The sequence below is a fragment of the Cavia porcellus genome, unplaced genomic scaffold (genome assembly GCF_034190915.1).
Source record: "Cavia porcellus strain 051 isolate PalLab524CR breed Dunkin Hartley unplaced genomic scaffold, mCavPor4.1 scaffold_21, whole genome shotgun sequence".
In the NCBI taxonomy this organism is placed as follows: domain Eukaryota; kingdom Metazoa; phylum Chordata; class Mammalia; order Rodentia; family Caviidae; genus Cavia; species Cavia porcellus.
Window position 1 is genome coordinate 59,316,910 of NW_026947504.1, and position 25,790 is coordinate 59,342,699.

Consider the following 25,790-nt stretch of genomic DNA (forward strand, 5'->3'; position numbering starts at 1 on the left):
CAATTTCATTCTTTTCATAGGTTGAGTAATATTTCGTTGTGCATTTGTACCATATTTTATTTATCCATTCATTCCCTGATAGGTATCTAGGTTGATTCTATTTTTTAACTATTGAGAACAGTGTTCCAATAAACATGGGAATACACTTAGTTCATTGTTACAATGATTTTATTTCTTCGGATATATACCAGGTAATGGAATTGCTGGGTCATATAATCATTCTAATCTTAGTTTTTGAAAGAATACCCATAATGTTTTCCATAATGGTTGTAAAAATTTGTATTCCTATCAACAGTATACAACAAAAAGTTCTCCTTTATCTGAATCCTCACCAGCATTTGTGGGTTTTGTTTTTTTTGTTTTTGTTTTTGTTTGTATCTTTTGTCTTTTTGATGAAAGTGATTTTACTTAGGGTGAGATGGTACTTTATTTCAAAATGAATAGAAGGAAGAAGTACAAAACTTAACAATACATAAAATTGATTAGAAGGCCTTATTACTCTTCTATATATGTATAGATAAAAAACTGTAATGTTACCCATAGACATTGCAAATATTATCTCAAAAAAATGAAAAAACAGAATAACCACCACAAAACCCCAAACTTTCTTCAGTCTCAACCTTAAATATGAGAAAACTGAGGCCTAAAATTATGTTTTCCCTGAGATGATTCAGTGAGAGAGTGTCAGAACATAAAACAGAAAATTCAGTATTTTATAATATCCAGCATTCTCCAAAATTGTACTTATTCATCATGTACTCTGGCTATAATTATATACGGCAAGATAAACTATAAAATTCAAACAAGTATCTGTTTAACTCAGATTAAAAGACCAATCTTCTGATTAAAGTATAGTAAACCTGTTGATTCCTACTCTGCAAATCTGGCATTTAGGATAATTTAGCTAGGTCTAGGTTAATGTCTTTATCGTGTTACTTAGGCAGAAGGAACATGTCTAATGCAAACATGATTAGCACAGGAAATGCTTAATTCTTATATGATGGCCAAAAGATAATTTTCATGTATCTTAAATATAACCCACCAAAAGCTCATTTTTCATCTATGTATTAGAGCATTTTCAACATTTTGTTATGATATTTATATCTTGAAAAATATACTGGCTCATTAGAACATTCCCATAACATTTTGTTGTTATTTATGCCCTGAACAACATACTGGCACTAAAAATACTCTTAATAAGAGCAAACTTAGGCTGGGAATGCAGTTCAGGGATCACCTTTCCTAGGAAACATACTTAGCATGCATGAGGTTCTAGGTTTAATCCCTGGCATCAAAATCAACAAAATTTAAATGAATAAGAGCAGGTTTGGGTTAGCATTGTGTATTCTCTATTGTATCTCTTCCCATCAGCCTCCAAAGCCACTGTTTTATTCAAAGGGGAAAAAGTTTTAAAAGTTAATATATTAAAGGTAACTAAACAAGAAAGCACATGACTAGACTCTAGTCTGAAAATAATTATGTCTACTTTATGGAAGTATCGGGTAAAGCTTTGTCTTTATGCAAAGATTGTGAACTGTGGAACAGATCTCCTCATCTGTACCAGACCCCTTCTAGATCTATTTTCTGAGCAAACTCCCATCTGCTCCTATTCCAGGGTACCTTACTCCTTTCTGGATGGATTCTGTCCTCTTCCTAAAAGGACCTTTTGTACTCCTTGGAAGATCACTGCCCTTTCTGGGGGATTCCAACACATTCCCAAGGTCAGCCCCTGTACCCGCGGGGATGGAGGAATTTCCTCCTCCTTTCAGTCTTACCCACTACCCATATATTAATGATCCCCCATTCATTAACATTGCAATTGGCTAACTTAAACATTTCTGAAGTGAAGCACAGAAGAAGGAAGAGAAGGGAGGTAGTATCCACATGGCTGGCCTTGTTCCAGGAAAGCATATCTCACAAGAGTATGAAACTGAGCTTGTCCTCATCTTCACCCACAAACATGATCCTGCACTTTTGTTCTGAGTCTCAGGTGTTAGCATCATTAACCTGCCAGATATCCAAACAAGGACTGTATATTCATCCTTGGTTGCTTTCAGAGCCTATATACAATTAGTCCCTAGGGTCTGCTGCTTTTTCCAAAATCATTTCTGTTCTTTCCTTTCTTGTCCAGATAACTCAGTGAGTCTCCTGAGTGGTCCATATGCCCCTGCCCTGGTTCCAAACTCAAATCCACCTTTCATTCAATAAATCAATGTGCGGTTTTTGTAAAACACAAACTGACCATCACACCCTTGCTTAAAAGCCTTCAGTAGCACCACATCAGCCACAGGAAAACGACAAACCTCCTCACCAAAGCTTCCCCAAATTCTGCCCACTGCCCAGCTGACCAACATTGCATTTCATCCTGTGTGGCCAGGAACTAACTGAAGCTTCCTGCAATGTCTATGTTGTTTCTAACCTCAGTGCTTTCGCTCCTGCTGTGCCTTGATCCTCCCCTCATCCAAAAGATGCTCAAGCATCACCTCCTCTGGAAACTTTTCTGTTTGATGGATTCGTCTAGCCATTGCAGTACTCTTCTGGTCCCTGCATCTACTACTGCTCCGTAACATTGCTTCCTAATACTCTGCAGTGGGTTTCTGTCTTGGAGGGCAAAGGCAATGTCTTACTCATCTGTGTGCACAAGTGCAGTGCCTACTATGGAATGGGCACCCAATAAATGTCTGCTGAATGAACAAAACAAATATCCAAGGATGACAAACACAGATCCACCAAACCCACCTTCTCTCAGAGTTCCTCTCCACTCCTGACAACCCCGGCCAAGTTTTAGGTAACGGCCCTGGATAATCACATCAATTTTCCATACACTGGAGATTACTCTAATTTAAACTTCACTAATTTGGCTGGCCTTTACCAGTCAGTTTTAATTAAAGAGGTTTCCTCTGCTGAGATATTTCACTGAATTACTGGACTGAATTATCTTGATACAGACCTCAGTTATCTGTGATTATCTATGGGTAAATCCTCCTATAGAAAATGACAGTTTTTAATTTTTAAAAGTTCCTGTTGAAGATATTTCTAAGCAGGACTTACCAGTCACCTATTTTCATTCAATCAAAACTCTTTCCTTCAGCCAAACATTTTTAAGCTTGATCCTACTCCTACTTTTTCAAATTTTGGGGGGAATAATTTGAAGGAAAAAAAAATCTGCATAGCCATTCTGCAGTAAAAGAAGATAGAGATGATTAAAACCTGCTTTACATGAAAAGTATAACTGCTTTTGGCTTACAATAACCAACATAATTCACACACACATTCAAGCTCATTTAAATTTAGTATCTAGCTTAGTTTTCCTTATGAAGTCAATGTCTAACTGCTTAAACAAAAATATTTTCAAGTTAAAAAAGACAAACTATCACTTCTGAGCAAACGAAATCAGCATAATATTCTAGCAGAACATGACAATTATAATACATAATAATAATAAACATTTCTACCATTAGGCCATTAGCATTGCAGAGAAAGAAAGCTTGCCCCATGGATTTGCAATCTAAATTAAACAAGTAATATGAGTCATGCAAGTTTCACAGGTGATAGTTAATTAACACCTTATTCCAAGCAGAAGAGAAAAAGGGAAAGAAAATTAAAATCAACATTAACAGCATCCTAACTCACGGCAAGTCTTACCTTTGTAAAGTGAATATAACTTAAGGACCTTGCACCACTCCCAGGACCACCTTGTTCCCTCACATACTAGACTAAGGCCTAAATAGTGTATTTCCAGGGTTGATTCCTACACGGCCTCACAGAGCTATGGGCAGAACTATCTGAAATCACAAAATGGATCAGATTATCTCTGGGCCTCACTGCTGTTTTATGACACAATAATTTCATCTGAGTTTTTGTCTTCCCACACTCTTATGACTAATCATACAATGACAGAAAACATATTAAACATATTATCTCATACTGTGTTTGTTCATAAATATATACCCTCACATCCTTATTGCCAAAGACTAGTACTTGAAATTAACAAACATTTACACCTCCAGTATTGAATTCTCCAATTCATTTTCTATTGACACTGAAAAAGATATACCAAGTAATGATGACTGTCTAATTAGTCTCCTACTATTTAAAAAATTATTTTTTTAGTTTTTAAATGCTGCAGAAACAATACCAAAATAAAACCTTGCACAGTTAAGTGAAAGATACTAAAATATGTTGTTCACTAAAACTTGCCTCAATAATGTCTTCAGTGCAAATATCTAGAATCAATATGGCAGACTTAAAATCCCAGACGCTGAAGCACAGGTTCAGTCAGTGTCACCTGTTGATGGCTTTGGTTACTGTCCCTCCACAATCACTGAACACTGCCTGGCCTTTCAGTCTGTCCCAGGAATGCAAGACACACCAAGTTTTCTACCCGCCTTTCTCACTGCTCTGAATCTGGCAAAGTCAGTGTGCCAGCTGCACATAGCAACAGTTCCCATTACTGACACAAATTATACTTAATTTCACAAGGCACAAATGCAGTGCAAAAGCACACACCTAACTGTTGAGCCAAGTTGCAAGGCAGATGTTACTACTGACTAGTCTCTTCTCAGAATCTTCCCTTCATGCTTAAAGAATATACTTTAATTTTTGGGTAATCAGAATCTGCCCCCACCCATTCCCCGCCCCCACGTTATGAAAAGTGTATTATGAGAGAACAAAAATAAAAGGTTTTCATGCACTCCAGGTAATTTTGTACTATCCACATGGGAAAATAACAATAATAACAAAAAATACACTAATGGTGTGTGCAGTATCTTCTGTAGCAAGAGAAGAGCAAAGACCAAATAGCAAATGCTATACAGAAGGTACAGTAACTGTGCTATTGAAAAACACCATCAGCTCAGTTATTTTCCACACAAAGACCTGAAAGATAATAACCTCTATGCACAAACAAAGCTTAGGCTTTACAAACATGTCAGAAGCATCAAAAGGCATTAGGGTAAGCCACATCCAATGTGGTGATTTATCCTTGACTTTGTCTGAATGCTCCAAAGCAAAAGAGACCCAATTTTCCAGGACACCAAAAGCACTGTCCTTTAAAAAGCTTTCTCATCTTTCCTTGTACAGTTGTCTCCCAAATACACTGTTTAGTTTGCTGGTCTTCTGATTCAGCCCTTCAGCAACTTTAACATGAACAAAAAAATTTCAAGGTCATTATAGATTGAATTTTGTTCCCAAAAAAAATGTATGTTGAAGTTGTAATAATTAATACTTGAGGATTGGACTTTATTTACCAATATAGTCTTTCAAGATGCAATGCAGTTAGTGTGTTTAGGGGTGTTAAATAGCTGACCATATTAATGTTTTTGGTTGGGTCATTGAACACAACTGTTTGCAGTCTCTCTGTTTGAATGTTCACTTTGTATGCTTTGATACTGTGACTTGAGCAACTATCTCTAAGACAATAATGTGTAATCTATTAACTGGTGATTTCTTACTTTTTTTTTGTAATTCTGTATTACTTGTACCTTTACACTGCTTTGTTTTGTTTTGTTTTGTTTTTTCTCTTTTTCCTTTTAAATAAAAAAAAAAAGATGCAATGCAGTTAAGATGAGATCATTAAGGCAGGACCTAGCCAGTATGACTAGAGTCCTTGTGAGAAACGTGAACAGAGAGATGGGCATGTGATAACAGAGGCATTAGCCAAGATAGTGAAAGACTGGAAACACCTTAATCAAATCACCAAAAGGCTGTAAGAGTCAAGAAAGGGTTCTCCCTATAAGTGTCAAAAGGATTATGTTCATACTAATACTTCAGTTCAGTTTTCCATCTCTCAGGACTAGGAGATAATAATATTCTGTTGCTTCAAGCTGCCTCACGTGTACTATTTTAAGAGTAAATCCAGGAAACTAATGTAAAAGATTGTCTTTGAAATGCATGTATCTTAAAATAGGACTTGTATGAAAATTAATTCTGATAGGGAGACTATCCCAATGCATAAGACCCCTCGAAATTGTATTGTTAATTTTTATCATTATATGTTTACAATACATGATGATTATTCATAGAGGGGAACTGGTACCTGTACGTAAGAGATCTTAATTCTATATACTTGCCCTTCCCACTCTCTCCGCTTCCACCAGCTCTGGTCCCCATCCCATTTGAGGAAGCTCTATCTGTTTCCTGTTATGTATCTTTCATTTACTTTGGGTTTTTCGAGAAAACATGTGATATTTAAACATGTGATATTTCACTATGTATTAAAAATAATAGCTCATTCAAATGGAATTTCTATTTTTAGTTTTTTAAAGAATCTCCATGCTGATTTTTATAGTTATTGCACTGGTTTGCACTCCCACCAACAATTTGAAGGATTCCTTTTTCCCTGCCTGGCCAGTATTTGTTATTATTTAATTTCTTGATAATAGCCATTCTTCCTAGAGTAAGGTGGATCTTAGTGTCATTTTTCATTTCTCTAATGGCTATAGATACTAAACATGTTTCATGTATTTATTAGCCATTTGCATTCTTCTGAGAAGTGTCTTCATTTCAACCACCCATTTTTGATTGGATGTTTAAAGAGGGTCTAATTTTGAGATCTTTACATATGCTATATATTAGTCCTCTGTCCAAGGAGTATCACGCAAAAAAAAGTTTAGTCATTCTGTAGATTTCCTCTTCATTACACTGCTTGTTTCCTTAACTGCATAGGTGCTATAATCTGACATAATCCAATTTGTTGATGCTTGATGTTGTTTCTTGCGCAACAGCGATTCAGTTTTTAAAAACAGTCCATCACTATGCCTATGTCTTCAAGAATTTTACCTATTTTATCTTTAGTAGATTGTGTCTGTCTTAATATTAGATATCTGATCCATTTTTTTAGTTTAATACATGTTTGAGAGATAAAGATCTAGATTCAATCTCCTACATGTGTATTGCCAGTTTTACCAGCATTATGTGATAAAGAGGACATCTCTCCTCCAGTGTATGTTTTTCACTTTCTGTTAAAGATGAGATGGTTGACTGTGCTGGGTGTTGTCCTAGCATCCTCTCAGCTATTTCACTTTCCCACATGTCTGTTGTTGTGTCAGTACCATACTGTTTTTATCCCATAGTTTCATAATATAACTTGAAATAAGGCATTGCCCAGGATTGCTTTTGCTATTCTGTCTTGTGGATCCACATGCATTTTAAGAGTGTCTCTACATTGTGAGGAACACTGTTGGTACTTTGGTTGAGATTGAGTTAAATCTGTTTCAGTTTTAGAAGTACAGTGATATTATAACATTGGTTCTGCCTTTCCAAGAACGTAAGATATTTTTTCATCTCCTGATGCCCTCTTTGATCTCTCTTTTAAGAATAGTACAGTTTTTGTTATAGAGGTCTTTCATTTTCTGTCAGGTAATTTCTAAGTATTTTTCTAGAAGTTACTGTAGAATGGTATTGTTTTCTCAATGTCTTTCTCTTGTGATTTCACTATCGGTGAGTCGATTTTTGTGTGGTAATTTTGCCCAGCTACCATGCTGAATTTGTTCCTTAGCTCTTAAGAGTCTTTTAGTGGACCTTTTAGGATCTTCCATGTAAAAGATCATGTCATTTATGAATAAGGATAGTTTTCTTCTTTTCCTATTCATAACCCTTTATTTCTTTCTCTTGCTTGATTGCTCTGGCCAAAGTTTTGAGTGCTTCAGTGAACAGGAATGATGATAATGGACAGATTCATCTTAATCATGACTTACACAAAAAGCTTTCAGTTTTTCCCCATCCAATATGATGTAGACAGTAGATTTCTCAAAAATGGCTTTTATCAGATTGAGACAAAATAGGTTTTTCTAAACCTATTTGCTTCAAGGATTTTATTGTGAATAGACATTGAACTTTTTTAAAGTTTTCTCCTGCAACTATTGGGATAATCATGTGATTTTTGTCCTTACTTCCCTTTATGCAATACAGTAAATTTACTGTATTACACAATCTCAGATAATCTCTATCTCTGGGATGAAGCCTACTTTGCCAGGACATATAATTTTAATGTTTTGTTGTATTCTGTGTGCCAGTATTTTGTTGAAAATCTTTGTAATTATACTCATTAGAGATTGAAATATAGATTAGAATTAAGATAATCCTAGCTTCTAGGAATCTGACAGTATTCTTTTCAATTTCAATAAAGAGTTTGAGAAATATTGATACTAGATTTTCCTGAAAGTTCTTTTAGAATTCAGTGGTAAATCCATTAAGTCTTAGGCTTTGCATACTTGGTAGGTTTATTATTGCTTCAGTCTGATTGCCTATTATCAGATTACTGAGGAATTTTATATCTTCTTGGTTCAGTTGTGGTAATTTATCTGTATCTAGGGATATATACATTTCTTCTGGACGCTCCAATTTATTTAAATACAAGTTTTTAAAGTAGTTACTAATAATTTTGTGGATTTCTTGTAGAATTCACTTTGTTTTTTGCCTTTTTCACTTCTAATTGTAATGACACAGGTTGTTTTTTGCTAAGATTAGCTAAAGGTTTGTCTATTCTGTTTATTCTTTTAAAGGACGAGTCTTAGATTCACTAACTCTTTGCATTCATTTTTTAGCTTTACGTTTATTAAATTCTGTTCTGATGTGCATAATGTTATTAGTTCAACTAGTTTTGGATTTGGGTGCTCCTTTTTTTTCTAAGCTCTTGAAGTGCATTAATAGACTATTTAGGCTAAATCTATATTTCTGATGTGCACTGACAGTTATAAACTTCTTACTTAACACTGCTTTCATTGTGTCCCATAGCTTCTTATATGTTGTACTGCAATTATCATTTGATTCTAGGAACTGTCAATTTCTTTTTAAATTTTTTCTAAGACTCATTAATTATTCAATAGTATATTATTTAATCATTATATTTTTGCATAATTTTTGTGTTTCCATTTATCATTAATTTTTAATTTCATTGCCCTGGGACCTAATAATATGCATAGCATAAATTCTATTCTTTTCTATTGATTTAAGCATGTTCATGAGCTAGTACATGGTCCATTCTGGAAAAAGTTCCATATGTGTTGAGAAGAATGTGCATTCTCTTGTCACTGGGTGGAATACTCTGTAGATATCTATTAAGTCCTTTTGTTCAATGGCGTGGTTCAACTCTGAAATTTCTTCATTGATTTTTTTAAATGTGGTTGATCCATCTATCTGTGATAGTAAAGTCCTTGACTATAACTGTGAGGTTTATCTGATCTTTTATATCCAATGCTGTTTGCTTAATAAAGTTGGGTGTGCCTATCTTCAGTGTATATATATTTCCAATTGTTATCCTTCATGTTAAATTATTTCCCTAATCAATATGTAGTAACCCTCCTTGCCTTTTTTGAACTTCTTTTGCTTGAAATACACTTGACTGGTTAGCTAGTTCTGCTTCATTTTAGGCTCCTGTTTCACAGAATATTGTTTTTCATCTTTGTTTTTTAATTTATTAACTTTTTTATTAAATATATTTCTTCTATGCAGTATATTGTTGTGCTTGGGTTATTTTTTATTTTTTTCTTTTAAAGAGAATAAAACAAAAGAGAACCGAACAAAGTAAATCAGAATGGAACAATGCAAGCAACACAGCAAGACAACAAGACAACCGGATATCAACAGTAGCTACAATAATGTCTCTTTTCTTTGAAATAGTTGAGCATACCTTCACACACAATAATATCAAACATAGCAAAATAGTATAACACCTCTCAAAAGAATAAAAGCATTACAGGAGTTCAAAACCAAATAACAGGAAATGAACAATGGCTACTATAATATCTCATTTTCCTCAAAAAAGTTGTCCATACCATCACACATAACAAAATCAAATAAAACACAACAGGATAAAAACCAATCGGAACAGAAGAACAAAAGCATGGTAGGACTTCAAAACAAGATGATAGGAAATCAGCAATGGCTGCCATAATGTCTTGTTTTCTTCAAAATAGCTGCTCATACCATCGAACATAATAAAATCAAACAAAACAATAAAACCAATCAAATCAATGAATGAAAGCATTATAAGACTTCAAAGCAATATAATAGGAAACCATAATTACCATAAAATATCCCAATATATTCAAAATAGCTGCCCCTACCATCTGACAGCATAAAATCTAACAAAACAAGACAGAACAAAGCCAAACCTAACAAAATTGTGTAAACAATGCAAGAGTTCAAGATAAGACAATAAGAAATAGACAGTAATTTCTACCTTTCCCTCCCAGGTGTTTCCTCCTCTTTGCTCTTACATTAACTATTTTGCTTTTGGATCCCATTAACTCCTTCTGTTTCTTATGCTAGGGTTCATGCATAAGAGTTCAAACTGTCTCGGCCATGAACATGATCTCCAGTTGTATCCTTTTATCTACCGAAGCCTTGAGATTGTTCTACTTTATAGCTGGGTAGCTTTCCAGTGCATGAAAATACCATATCTTTCTAATCCATTCTGCAGTTGATGGGCAAGTTACACTTGCTTTTTTTTTTCTGGTCTCCTGTCACATGGAACAACTGTTTTCTCTGATTTTTAGTCTATGGAATTTCCTTTCCACTTAGATGTATTTCTTGTATACAGTATACTGATTGATCTTGTTTCTTGATCCACTTTCCCTGTGTTTCTTCTTATTGCTGACCTGAGGCCATCTACATTAACAGTTACAACCAGCATACATGGGTTTGTCTCTGCCCTGCTATCCTCCTGTTGTTGGCCTTTCACTTTTCCCCTTCATTCAACTGCCTATCTTGTTTGGCAATCTTCCTCTGCTGCTGTTCCTGGAAACATGGTCACCTTTATCTTTCTCTAGAATATTCTTCAGCCCTCTCTGTCAGGTTGGTTTGGTAGTCATGAATTCCTTCAGTTGTTCTTTATCATGGAAATATCTTACTTTTCCACCAATGTTGAAAGATAGTTTTTCTGGGTGAATCAATCTGGGTTGGAAGTTGTTTTCTTTTAGGGTTTGAAACACTTCATTCCAATCTCTTCTTGACTTGTGTTGTAAGTCTGCTGTGATTCTAATTGGTTTTCCTTTATATGAGATCTGTTCCTTTTCTCTAACAGCTTTTAATATTCTATTCTTGTGCTGAATTTCTGGAACCTTGATTATTATATGTCAGGATGTAGATTTACTTTGGTTATGGCTAGTTGGAGTCCTATATGCCTCACTTATCTGCATGCCAGATCCATTTCCCATGTTTGGGGAGTTTTCTTCTATTACTTCTGTAAATATCCTTTTAATTTCATTTGTGTTGACCCCTGCTTCTTCATTGATACCTATCACTCTTAAATTATGCTTCTTTGCATCATCTTGCAGCCGTTGTTATTTCCTGATTCCGTGTTATTTTTAAGAGCTCTTTCCTTTCATGATTACTAGTTGGAATCCAGTTTTCAAGCTCTGAAAGCCTATCTTACGTCTCTTTCAAGCAGTTTTGCCAGCTTTTGATTGAATTTTTAATTTCCTGCATCTCTCTTTGAATCTGTTTCATGCATGGTAATTCCTTTCTACATTCATTCAAGGTTTTCATTATTTTCCTGTGCTCCTCTTTATTGTCTATGTCTTCTTTAGACCTGCTGAACAATTTTTTCAGTATGTTTGTGGTTTCTTCTTTTATCTGAGACATTATTTCTGATTTGATGGCTTTTACAATCTCATGAAGTTGTTTCCTTACTTCAGTTGCTGTCCTTTCAGAGATTTCAGGTGTGTGACTTCCATTTTCTTCAATGACTGTATCTCCCAGACTTGTTCTGTGTGGGCTGGAGGTCTGAGTTTGCCTTTTGCTCCTTTGTCTTGACATTCTCCTGGGTTCCTCCCAACAAGTTGGTTGTGGGGTCCCAAGCGCTTCCCACATTGGCTGCCCCTAGGTACTGTAGGGGGATAGGACAGGCACCTGGATTTCTCTAATTCCACATTTACAGGGAAGTAGCAGGGTGTGGAGCAGGCTTCTGCAGAGATACACAGCTACACTGGAGCTTGGCTGATGATCAGGTGTGTATGTAGGTGGGGCTGCTTTTCTCAGCCTGGGTGTCTACACTGGGACTTGATGGTGGCAGACACACAGGAATGTGTCTGTCTGATTCTGCTAGTAGACGATGGCTGTCTGAGGGAACCAAGGGCCTCAAATGTTGCCCTCTTGATGCACAGGGCTTACCTGGCTATGTGTCCCTGCTCCTGCTGGCTGGCAGCTGGAAGGAGCCTTCTGGTGGCAGCTTCCTGAAGACGAAGATGGATCTGTTCATTCTCTCTGCCCACAGTGGCTACCTGTAGGATGTGGCCTTTGGGTGGCAGCCTACAGCAAGCAGAGGTGGATCTGTCTGTCTCCTTTGGCCTGCGCTGGGTGTGTGGAGGAAAGGGCCTTCCGGTGGTGATGCCCAGCAGGCAGAGGCAGATCTTCCTGCTCTCTGCCTGTGCTGGGCATGTGGAGGAAAGGGCCTTCTAGTGGTGGTGCCGGCAGGCGAGGCAAATCTCCTGATTCTCTCTGTCCATGCTGGGCACATAAAGGAAAGGGTCTTCTGGTGGTGGCATCTGGCAGGCAGAGGTGGGTCTTCTTCTGGTTCTCTCTACCCACACTAGGTGAATGGAGGAAAGGGCCTTCCAGTGGCGATGTCCAGCAGGCAGAGGCAGATCTCCTGGTTCTCCCTGCCTGAGCTGGACACAAGGAGGAAAGGGCCTACCAGTAGTGGTGACCTACAGGCAGAGGTGGGTCTTTTTCTGGTTCTCTCTGCCTGCACTGGGCACATGGAAGAAAGGGCGTTCCAGTGGCAGCACCCAGCAAGCACAGGCAGATCTTCTGGTTCTCCCTGCTTGTGCTGGGTACGCAGAGGAAAGGGCCTTCCAGTTGCGGCACCCAGCAGGCAGAGCGGGTTTTGGGTTTTGGTTCAATCATCATTGTATGTATTTGATTGGGAAATTCAGACCATTTATAGTAAGTATTATTACTGAAAGATACATAGTTCGGTCATTCCATTATTTTCCTGTTGCTGATTCATTTTGGTTTTTTTCCCTCCTGTTGAGCTGCTCACCCTGCCTTACCCACTCCTTCCATTACACTGTTTTGTCATTGGTGGTTGTCTAGGAAAACCCTGAAAAATATTTTTCAGGTGCTGGTTTGGTGGTCATGAATTTATAAAGGTGCTTTTTGTCATGGAAATGCCTCATTTCTCCATCAATTTTATAAGATAGGTTTGTAAGATACATTATTCTGATTGGAAATTGTTTTCTTTCAGGTCTTAAAACACTTCACTCCAAGCTTTTCTGTCCTTCAAATTTTGTGTTCAAAAACCTGCTATAATTCTTGTGAGTTTGTCTTTTTAAGTGATTTGTTGCTTTTCTCCACAGCTTTTAACATTTTGATCTTCAGCTGGACAGAGGGGATTTTGATAATGTTGCGCAGTTGTTTTCAGATCATGGATAGTTGAGGTTCCAGTTGTATCAATTATCTGTATATTAAATCCTTGAAATGTTATCTACTATTATATCTGGAAACAGAATTTTTATGCCAGTTATGATGTCTTCTGATTGTTTTTACTAATTCCAATTAATCCTGGATTGTCTAACAGCTCTTGCACATATTTTCCATGTTCTCTTACTGCTTTTAAAGTATCTCTGAGTACAGGGTTGCCTCAATCCCACCTTCTAATTCTGACTCTTCATTCGCACATTAGTGATTTTTGTAGCCCATATTTTCATTAGAATTTTTTATCTTCTGGATTTCTGTTTGGTTCATTTTCATGAACTCTCTTTGCTAAATTTCTCATTCATGATTTGTATAATTTGTTTAGCTCAATTAGCTTTGTATTAATGTCTTTTATAAACTCAATGACTATTATGTTCACTATTTATTTAGTTATACAATTGAACTTGCTGAGAACCTTATTGATCTGAGCTTCCCCCCCCCTTGTTTTTTTCTCATCATTTTGTAAATTCAGCTTTTTGGAGTTTGATTTCCTTCCTGAAGATCAGCTTTGACCAGAAGTGAAAGTTTTTGCAGGCATTTTGTCAGCTTATTTTCTCATGTTTCTAATGCTTTGTTGTTTTATTTCGTCTTGATTTTGTTTTGGGGTGTGTGTGTGCATGTGTGTGTGTACATGCCAAATGTTGCATGTGAGTTAAAATAGAAAGACTTTGTTTTTTATATGGAGATCTCTTTAATTAGTGTCTGCTTTCTAATGATGTGCCTTGTAGGCTAGCTATAGTCAGTCCTTTTCCCTGTGTGAAGATCTGACCATCTTTATTAACTTGCAGAGAGAAGGCTACAGTGTAATTGCCTATCACCTAATTCTCCAGAAATGAACCAAGTATTGTTGATGACACAAAAACAAACCAGATATTGGCATATGATGAACACCAACTAGGGCTGGGAATTTAACTCAGCAGCATAAGCACCTGCCTTGCAAGCACGCAGTCGTGAGTTCGATCCCTTTTACCAATAAATAAGTAAATAAATAAAACCAACTAATACCAAAACTATGCTGCCCTTACTCTGTCATTTAATGAAAAAAAAAAAACCTGTCCCTAAAAAATTATTATACAAAACCAAAGACAAACAAAAATCTTTGGAAATCGTCAAGATCATCCTTCAGTCCAAAGGGAATCATCCTGACAGAAGGTATGAGACAAATGCAAAAGTACCAACAATCAACTTTAACTTCAGAACCTTCAGACTCTTATCTGTTTTTCAGAATACTCAGATCTAAAGAACCCTTGGTAACTTTATGTTTTAACATCTGTAAGACACAGATAACAACTCCATGTCATTTAATTAAACACAACATGTATCAATAGAAACCAAGTAAACTGACTGTTTCTATTGAAAACACTTTAATAAAATATGTGTAAAGGAGATTCTAGTTTGCTCTGTTTGGAAGAAAGACATATGGAATATACTCAGAAGGATAAATGAATGCTCAGGAAGACAGAATTTGAGAGCTTGTTGGATATATTTTTAGAGATCTCCTACCATAGTTTTAAAAATGAAAAAATCATGCTGAAGATACATCTGTGAAACATCACTGCCAACACTGCCCGAGGCAGGCTTTCTACCCAACTGTAATCCATATGTCCCTCAATCTCCAAAGAGGGATGATGATATTTGTTTATAATACACTTAAGCTATCCCAGCTAAAACCAGTTGTGTTTCAGAGAAAGAAAGGAAGGAAGCCAGTATACCATTTCAAAGTGGAAAACAGGGAACATACAATGCTACCTTGTTCAAAGATGGCTGTGGTTGTGTTTGATACCTAATGCAGAGTTGCAAACAAAACCAAAATTTTGCCAAACATTATAAACAGTTTGGCTGTTAATAGAAATGTTTGGCAAAATTTTGGTTTTGTTTGCAACTCTGCATCAGGTATCAAACACAACCACAGCCATCTTTTCCACAGAAACACAAATGTGCTTCTATCTCTTCCAAAATTGTACAATAAATTAAATTTGTGAACTGAAGTACTACTATATTCCTATACTATAATATCAAAATACTCAATGTTTAAATGTATCAGAAAGCATGACATTTAGCTAGTAATCTAGGTAGTAGGCCTTTAAAGACCACAGTTATAACCTGATTTTTCTAAACAGACAAAATTCTTTTCTGTCGTGCATGTATAACAAAACTATAATCTATTCCATAAAACATTTATCAAATGGAAACAATAAAATTCACTATCATTCATTCGAAACAACACAAGTGTGTTGAGTATAAAAGGAAACTGTAAATCTGAGTAAAAATGAAATATGGGAGATAAAAGGCCATGGATAAAATAATTCAAAATACCCAAGCTGGAAAAATAGTTAAAACACCTACCTATATAATCACACAGAAGACCGTTCAAGGCTAATGCTTAAAGCACTAGTTTTCCCATTTCATACTGACCACAGCACAGACAAAATGGGAAGACTTCCTGTAAAAAGTGCAACATTACAGAAGGCAAAGTGAGCAGTACAGAATGATGATCAAAACCCATTTTCAGATCTAACTCCTTGCAAGTTCCTCCCGTTATTGATTTTTTAAAAATCCACTTTGCACTCTCTCAGTCAGCTTCATTGCAAGGGAACATCACTTAATGTACCTTATTGATTCAATTGTACACATTTATACTTGTGTAGAAACTTTTGCAACAGTGCATTTATTGATCTTTTAATTATTAATGTAGACCAGAACCTGAAGAACATTACTGTACATGTTTTTTATATTCCCAAATTATGGCATGAAAGTTTTCAAACTTATCAGGAAATGGAGCATGATAGCTTGTTTATTCCCTCTAAAAAGGCTGGTCAACAGTTATATTTCAAAAGTGGTGTCAAAAGATATTTTTCTAAAGTCAAAATCATATTAAGACTGAATAATGCACTAAATGAAAAACTTTTAGGTTTTAGAAATATTTTTATTGATATCCCCTTAATATGACCCTGAGAATGACAAATATGTATTCCATTTCAGCGTGGTCATATTCAGATTATCTAGAATATATCAAATGAAGAAGCCTTCTGGCAAAATTTTCACAAGACTAAGACCCCATGATAACCGCTGTGGACAAACTAAAGTGACTAAAATGGGGAATTATATTATTCTATTATTCTGCTTGCATTTCTTTTCTTTTTTTTTTTTTTTTTTTTTTTTTTTGGTAGCAGATTTTACATTTTTAGACATAGGAAAAGAAACAACCTCTACAAAGGGAGTTTGGACCAAGTAAAGGTAGGAAAATACGTGCACTGAACAGGACAGTGGGCTGCTGTGAGATAACACACTGGCCCCATTTACATTAATTCTTAATACTGTATCTAATCTATAGCATGGTCCTTTATCTCTAGGGCAAGACTCAGTCTCGCCCAGACACTTTGCACTGGATCAACAATAATATAGTACAAAGGACAGGCTGAGTGGAAGCGATGTACAACCTCACAGCTATGAGGACAGGTGGGGCTTTCAGTAGAAGCAGAAGAGGCAGTCTCAGGTCTTCACAGAAGACACGTGTGGCAACCAAGGGCAGATGAAACTGTTTTTCTCACCCAAATTCTTCCCCCACCTCTCCCCTAAAATATCACTCTAGCTCACCTTAAATATAGCCAGCTTTAACTCAGATGAACCATATGAAGCAGGAGATACAGTCACAAGGCAGGCCTAACTCTACTCTGTCATAGATGATTTCTAGTGGAAGCCAGCTTCATACTGTTCTCTGTTTTTATTTTTATAATATTAACAAACACATATACTCCACACTGCAACGTGTATTTCCCATTATCAAGAAAAAGGTAGGTATAATAAAAAGACACCCCTAAAGTCATTGATCGAATTTGGAATAATTTAAATGTGCATTGCTACTTTACAGAGTCCTTTAGGTTTTCCCATTGCTAACAATAAAGGAAAAATACCCAACTTCTAGCTTGAATGGTCCTGATTATTAATAGAGGGGTTGCATATCTCGGAGCATTAACAGTAAATAACAAAAAGCCTGAGCACTAGACTAGAGATAAAAACAAATATCCCCAAGCAAATCATTAGTCTGGATCTCTTAAAACATCTCTGTGCTCTTCAGTGGTGACAGTGAATGCTTAAAAAGTCTGCCAAGTTCTACTTTCTTCCAAACTCTGTTGTTCCTGAGTGCACAGAATGCTCCTTCCATTTAGTTCATCCTTTATTGAAATATTCCAACGACATAAGAAGCTTTCCTCAGAACTGACCTTACCATCTAGGACAATGCTTATTGCACAAAACATATACATTAACTAGAAAACAAATTTAGATATATATCCAACAAGGAGACGAGGGTTAACGTTAGAAGAAATCATCTGAATAAAGGCCTAGTATCCACACACTTAATTGTCGTCAAAAAGTCTTAATTTGTGAATATCATACATAAATACATCTTGACTCATCATTTAAAATTCACAGATAACTAATTTGCCAATCACACTAAACATACAGCAAACATACCTAAGAATGTGAGAACTAATTCTTATTCTGTTCCATATTTCACATAGCAGATCAGGGAATTGGCCTCGCTTAAATCAATTCTGTTAGAAAACCTAGGACTATGATTTCACACCATTTATTTTGTTCCTTCTGAAGAATTTCTACTTCAATTTTGATCTGAACTCATCATCATAATTAGTTTCTTTGAAAATCCTGTGTCTTTTAAGCAAAATGGCTAAGAAAATGTTGTTTAAAAGGTGGTATTTTCCAAATATGATCATAAAGCCTTAAAATGTCACATTCTTCATTTTATGTTAAGAGTTTTTAAGCATAACAGTATGTACTTATACAGCCAAGTGTATAGTCAAATAATCCAGTAACAATCTGAGTAATATACAGAAAATCTTCTTCCAATGCAATATACCTTTGCCCTTGACATCACTTCACTTTGAGACAGGGTCTCACATAAGTTGCCCAAGATGACCTTGAACTCACAATCTTCTGCCCCAACTTCTCCTCCCAGTAGCTGAGATTAGGTATATGTCAACATGTTTGGCTTTACCATAAATAAAGATATCTTATTCTGGAAACATTTATCATTAACTGCATATGTAGAATTATACTGGAACTAGTTCTTACCAATTAATAAAGATAAACTGTAACTATTAAATAATCTATCACTCATCCACATTTAAATAGAAATAACATTTATTTACTATTTTTCAAATATAAGTATTTTTCAGGTAATTCTTTACTTGTATATCACTAAAGATATTTTGAAAAAAAAGTAAAACAAGTTAATGTCCAATGGCATACCAAAATGGCAACTGATTCTTTTTGGGTTGTGTTTGCTCAGTTTTTTCATGATACTTAACTATTACAAACATGTACGGATTTTTTGAATCTCAAAAACTCCAAAACCATCTCATCTATCATACTAGTTTTGCTTTTCAGTAAAAATTCTAAGAAGAGCACACACTCCAATTAAAAGTGCAAAGAAAGAAGCATTTCCCTTAACTTTACCTAGTTTCCGGCTTAGTTTCATTCCACTTCCTTTCTGAATTTATTTCTCAACTCGCAGGACTCCTACCCTCCATACTTGTGACTGGGGGTTGCCCCAGTATGGCCAGTTTCAATAAATTTGCAAAGTCAATTGTAAAAGTAATGTTGTAGTCCTCATTGCTTGTCACCCACTGTTTCCTAGGTCTAACTAGCTAATTAAATTGACACCAATTGTTCACTAACCATTTTACAAGATTCATTCATTCAACAAAATTCACTATGTACTAGTATATGCCAGCATTCTTGTAAGTATTGGTGATATATTAATAAACAATTACCAATCAAAACTTTTTCCTTCATGAAAGAGTGACATATGCCTTCACTGATCAACAACGAATTTATTTAAATATGTGTACATGCAAGAGTATGTATTCTAAATTATCTAGTTCTAAGACCAATGTAGAAAAATGACCTTAAAATCAGCTTTTGCAATGGGGTTACATTTGAAATAAAACAGAAGAATAAATAAGTAGGAAAAAGAAAGTGGTAAAAGGGAAACCATGCTTTGTTATGGAGAAGGTAACTTTGTATGGACATTGCTTGTATTCTGAATAAGAATGGAAACCATAGGAAGGTTTTGAGCAAAGGAACAAAATCATCTAACATATGTTTTAAAAAACCACTTTGGTATGATTTGAGTATGATTTGTATCACCACAATCACCTCTGAAAATTTATGCTGAAATTTAATTTCCATTGGAGGTACTAAGAGGGTGGAAATTTAATCTGAGTATGGCGTTGGTATGTAGAACTTGTGGGCAGTGACTGATGAGATGATCTCATTAACATGTGAATTCCAGGAGTGAATCTTGGTGAATTTATAAGAAATGGAAGAGAGACCAGAAAAGATACATCTATACACACAGGTATGCCCAGCTTGCCTTTTGATGCCCTGAACCACTAAGACACTCAATTACAGCAAAAAGCCCATCACCAGATGCAGACCCTTGACTCATGTCTCCTGAGCCGCAACCCAAAATAAACCTTTTTAGCTATAATCTACCCAGTCTATTGTACTGTGCAACTAACACCAGAAAATGGATGAATACACACCTTTTCTGAGATACAACTTACATACTGCAAAACACACCAAAATCGTGTAATTCAATGGATGTTAGTATATTCAGCATTTGCAATTATCATCACAATCAACTTTAGAACATTTTCATCATTCCAAAAGAAACCCCACATCCACAGGCAATCACTCCAACCTTCACGCCAAACTCCCAGCCCCAGACAAACCACTAATCTACTACCTTCATTGACTTGAACACCCTGAACATTTCATTTAATAGAATCATAGGATACATAAGCTTTAATGACTATTCTTTCACTTAGGATGACGTTTTTGAAGATTTATCTTTGTAATTTGTCAGCACTTCATTTCTTTTTATTGCTGAATCAAATTCCATTGTCTAGATATACTGCAATTTGTTTATTCATTCAACTAGTGAATATTTTGGTTGGTTCCACATTTTATTATGAATGGTGCTGCTATGAGAAGGTGTGTACTAGTTTTGTGCAGGTATTTTCAATTCTCTTGGATAAATATTCAGATATAGGAAACTGCTAACTTTTATAACTCATGTTTAATCTTTTAAAGAACAGTTATGCTATGTCCAGAATCTCTGAACCATTATACATTCTCCCAGCAGTTCATAAGGGTTCTAACTTCTTCATATCCTCAACAGTATTTGTTATCAGTTGTTTTTAATATTATCACTTAAATTGGTGAAAAGAGGTATCTTATTGTAAATTTAAATTTGCACTTCATGGATAGCTCATGAGATTGAACATCTTTTCATCTGCTTCCTTGATAATTTATATATCTTCTTTAAGAAAATGTCTATTGAGACCTCTTACTCATTTCTTAATTCTATCTTTTTATCATTGAATTATGAGTTCTTTATATATCATAGATACGTCTTTTATCAGATAGAATCAGATAGACATATACTTTGCAAATGTTTTCTTCCATTTTGTGGATTGCCTTTTTACTTTTAAGGTGTGCTTCAATACACAATGTTTTTAACTTTGAAGAAACTCATTTTTGTTTTTATGCTTGTGCTAAGGATCAAACCCAGGGCTCTCATTCATGCTAAAAAAAAGTACTCTGCTGTTGAGCTACTGTCTCAGCCATTTTTGAATATTTTAAATTGCTCAGTCTAGCCTCAAATTTGCAACCTCTTGGCTTGCCCTCCTGAGTAGACATGATTACAGTAACTGAGATGGTAATTTATTTATTTTTCCTATTTTTTATTTGAGCTTTTGGTGTCAAATCTAAAAAACTTTTACCTAATTCCAGGTCATGAATACATTCCTCTATGTTTTTCTCTAATAGTTTTCTAGTTTTTATGACAGTTAGGTCTTTAGTATATTTTCAAATTAATATTTAATACATGGTACAGAAAAGAGGTCTAACTTTATTTTTTGCATGTAGAAATCAATTGGCCCAGCATCATTCACTGAAAAGACTATACTATCTCTCCTTGAATGATCTTGTATGTTTGTCTAACTAAATTACATTTTTAAAGGACTTCTCTAGCTGCTGTACTATCTAGCTGCACAGACAAACTGGACAAGGTTAGAAGCAAAGGAACCAATTAGAAAGCTACTATCATAAACTAAGTGTATTAATCAGGGTTATCCAGAGAAAAAAGAGCCAATAGGATATATAGAAATATATGAAAAAGTATTTATGAAAGAATGGCACACATGACTATGGAGACTGAGAAGTCCCATAATCTTCGAGCTGGAGGCTCAGATAATCTGACAGCATAGTTCCAGTTCAAACTCAAAGGCTTTGCACCAAGGGAACCAACAGTACAAGTACCAGAGCCTGTGGTCCCAGGGCCAGAAGTACTGAGTAAAAGGGAATAGGGCAAGATGGATGTCCAGAGAAAAACAATTCACTCTTCTACAGCCTGTGTGTTCTATTTGGATCCTCTAGAGATTGAAAGATATCCACTCACATCAATGACAGTCATATTCTTTTCTGTTATATGAATTCTAATGCTAATCTCTTTACAAAACACCACCACACACACACCTAAATATAATCTTACCAATTACTTGGGCTACTCTATCCCAGTCATGTTGATACACCACCACCAAGTTAAAGACAATGGCGGCTCAACCCAAGGGTAACAGTGGAAGTGGTGAGAAGTGGTACAACTGTTGTGAAAGTTGAGTAGACAGTGTCTGGCAGGGACATGAATGTGCATGTGAGGGAAAGAAGGATGCACACTGATTCTAACACTTGGGGTTTGAAGTCTGACACACTGCAATTCTGATTTGAGGACGAGTGACACGATCACTCAGGCTGCTGTATTAAAAACAGATGGAGTGGGAGATTAAGATCAGAGAAGTCAGCTGGAAGGCTACCCTAACAGTCCCACACATTTGAAATGTCATTAGTGTTTCTCAGAGACAAACTAACACCAAACAAATGAGCACTATGAATTTCACTGCAGGTCAATGGGGAAGACATTCCAAAGTAGATGTGATTTTGGATCTCTCAAATCACACTTCTCAAGAACATCTTCAGTGAAAGACAAGAGAACCTTCTTTCTTTTTAACTCTTTTGAGCATCTTTTGTGGTACATTGTCTATTAGGTCCAGCCCAGGGGGTTCTCCGGCATAAACCCTCAAGTTCTGTTAAAGCCACTTAAAGAACGCCACTACACTGGAAAAAGCCACAGCAGCTCTAGAGTCCCTTAAAGAGCCTTAATCTTCTTGCCCTGCCCTCAAGAGAGGCAGGTAAAGCAGGATAAGTACTGCTACACACAGGGAAGAACAGAAGCACAGGAGCTGTCTCTTTCTGCTTACGGAGTATTTTATTGTGCCTGAACTTAGCAGCTTTCCACTCCCTTCTTTCCTAGAAAAGATTTCCATCTCAGTGAAAACCTACTGAGTCCACTAGCTAATGGTCCTTTTGTATAAAAACCTGAGGTTTCAGGGCTTCTCTGTAAACAGATTCTGGGAAACCCTGCATTGGTTCTTAAGAACCTGTTGTACAGACAGACAAAAGGAGTTCAGCTCAACACCCTAATAAACCTCCAATGTTACTTTTCCTAGTGAACCAACAGCTAATGAAGAGTTTGTGCTTCTTTCCATTGGGAAATTGAGTTTGTGCCTCTTTCCAGTGGAAGGAGGATACAGTGGCCCATCAAGGATTTCCAAGGCACTCAAAGGATGATGAAATCTGTCCTCAGGCCTGGAGACAAAACAAAGACCTAGTGGAATCCTAAAATGAATTATTAAGCACTTATGTACAGAGAAATGGAAGACATGAGGAAACACTCCAAGAACTAATATTAAAACAAACAACCCAAATGTAAACACAAAGACTATTTGCTTCAATTAAGTCAAAGCTACAGGACCGTGAACTTTAATATTTCCTCAGTGTACAGCTCTGCTAGTGCTTTCACCATTATTAAAGAATGTTTATACAGGGTTTGGCTTTTCATCTATTATGGAAAAATTACATCTTGCCAACAGCACTAAAGAGGCCTAAACAGTAAATCCTCCATTGACCTTGAACCCAAGGGAAAGCAAACAGTCCCTCTCCTAGGTGCTGAACTGCCTAAATAATATATTGTATAAATGGCTGTGAATACAAATTATGTCTACAATGTATCCTAGCATTATAGATTACCAACCATTTTTCCAGAAGGCTGTGTTTACAGAGGCAACAAATGTGATGAAAATTCTTAGGGAACTAAGTGAGTAAGCACTGATTCACAAGTAACATTCATTTACTCATCAGTAAAAATCTGCTGGGCCTTAAGCACCACAGAAAGTGATGGCACAAGAATAGAGGGAAACAAGCTTCTTACCAGAGGATACGACACCAAAAAGAGAGGTAAGTACAATAGAAAGCCTGCCAACATGAAGCATCATGAGACAGGAAATAGCAAACAGGGAAGAGAATAGCAGACAACCAGGTCAATCGGACTATCAGTATCATAGAAAATGGCATTTCTATCTAAAGCCATCAAGAAAATGTATCGGTGTGTGAAAGTGTTTACAAATGCTATTAAATGAAAAAGCAACATACAAACTGATGAAAGACAAAATCACATATACAAAATGCTGAACTATGGAAGGAATATGAAGAAATAAAAACTTTATGGGATAAAACTAGTAGAACCATAAGCATCCAGGTTTTATATTGAAATTTCCTTTGATAGTACTGCAAATACCCATGTACTGTATTTTAAAGGTAATTACAGTATATGTGAGCAGTCACTACCATTCTCTGTAACAGCTTATAAAAAAGGAAAACAACTCATATATCCACTAATAGAGGACAGTTTTACATAAATTTTGGCATAAATGGACCACCTATGCTACTCTCAAAATTCAGATATATCTATTTGAGATAAGACCAAATAAAAAATTTTACAGCAAAGTTGAAAAAATATGCACAGCATAATCATATTTAAAGGGAAAAAAGAACTATATTAATATATGTTGATTTATATACAGGAAAGAATTTGGAATAACAGACACTAAGTGGAGAGGAATTATAGGGTGAGAGAGTTTTTACTTAATACATTAATGTGTTTCTTTAATATTTAAATTTTATATAACCTTTGTGTTACATGCGTTACTGGGGAAGAAAAGACTTTTTTAAGTGAAAATAAATTTTGAATTAAAAAACTTAAAAAGATCTGTTAAAAATCTAAGAGGAAGCCAGAGCAGGGCAGGAGGCAGGCATCATGACTAAGGGAAAGAGCATAAGGGTCAGCCCCGGCTCTATTTATCCTGGACAGCGGATCTCTATTCATCCACAGAGTTCTGAGAAAAGGTGACGAGGAACTTCTGAAAGAAGAAAACAGTGACAAAAACAAAGTGATATTGAGAATTATTGATCAACAGTAAATAAGACAGCACAAAAGAAAAACAGGAGGAAGTACACAGAATTTATGAGGGCTCATAACACATGGCTGATTTACCAAAAGCCAGCCAAGCACAAAGTAATCTAGCTCCAAATCCATTAACCTGAAATCCACTTTTTAGCTTTTAAAGAACAGTCTGAACTTCAAAACGCAGTTTGTCTGCCCTTAACAAGTTCAGCAAATTTCAGTTGAAAGCCACCATTTTTATACTCATGTTAGTCTGCCACCACGTCTCATATACTTCTGGGAACCAGGCAGCTGAATCATTCAGTTACTGGGCCAGCCCCTCTAGTTTGGCAGGCAAACGGAAAAGCCAATCATTCCACTGTGTGTGTGTGACAAGAATTAGCAACACCTCTTAGCATATAAGGCAAAATGAGCTGGAAATGGTTGCACAGACCTATAACCCTAGTACACTGGGAAGCTGAGGGAAGAGGATGGCAAGTTTAGATCCAAACTCAGCAACTCAGCGACTTAGTGAGACCGTTTCAAAATTAAAAAAAAAAAAAAAAAAAAAAAAAAAAAATTAAAAAGGCAGGGGTTATAGCTAAATACAAAGGCTCTAGATTTAATTCCTGTGCCCCCCCGACACACACACAATGGAATGATTGGCTCTACCATTTGTAATCATATCACAATTGCTGCATGTTTTAATGCCTAGCTTGAAAAGTGAGTATAACTTCAAATACTCGTGAAATGACAGATGCGTAACTTCTTATTTCCTGTGACACAACAGACATGCAATATGTGGTTCTAAGTGAATAAAAGACCGGTGTTTTGCAGTACTTGTGCTGTTATTACTGTGTGTGAAAATAAAGTATGGGAAGGGTAACATTCTAATGGATCTCACCACTATAGTAAAATCAACTAACCTTTTTATCATCAAACCTCCTAAGTGCTACTTTTACTGTTGTTACTGTTGTTACTTCCTAAGCAAACTTCCCAGTCACCT

General features: G+C 36.0%; 1 protein-coding gene across 5 annotated transcripts in view; it reads right to left on the reverse strand.

Annotated features, from left to right (window-relative positions):
• Enox1 (ecto-NOX disulfide-thiol exchanger 1) overlaps positions 1 to 25,790 on the reverse strand; it is a 568,850-nt gene that overhangs the window by 498,406 nt on the left and 44,654 nt on the right. The gene's annotated exons all lie outside the window — the stretch shown is intronic.